This window comes from Odontomachus brunneus, unplaced genomic scaffold, assembly GCF_010583005.1.
Source record: "Odontomachus brunneus isolate Ranch 3 - 2012 unplaced genomic scaffold, Obru_v1 Obru_scaffold_102, whole genome shotgun sequence".
In the NCBI taxonomy this organism is placed as follows: domain Eukaryota; kingdom Metazoa; phylum Arthropoda; class Insecta; order Hymenoptera; family Formicidae; genus Odontomachus; species Odontomachus brunneus.
The window spans coordinates 4,638-4,885 of NW_022639552.1; positions in this window are offsets into that span (position 1 = coordinate 4,638).

The window sequence follows — 248 nt, forward strand, 5'->3', positions numbered from 1 at the left end:
CTTTTGGATAAACGACGAGAGTGTGCGACGAATTCAGCAACAGTCCAATCGAGTTGTAGTGTATCGCTTTGATACACGCGCGACGCGAATCTCTTATGAAAAAAACATAATCTGCGAGCGAAGGAAACACGCGTATCGAAGGCTGATCTAGCGAAATCTTTTGATACGTGGACGAAATAATCTGTGCAAAATTCTCACGTACGACACGGAGTATCCCTAATGTAACGTTTCGATGGTGCAGCGTAGTA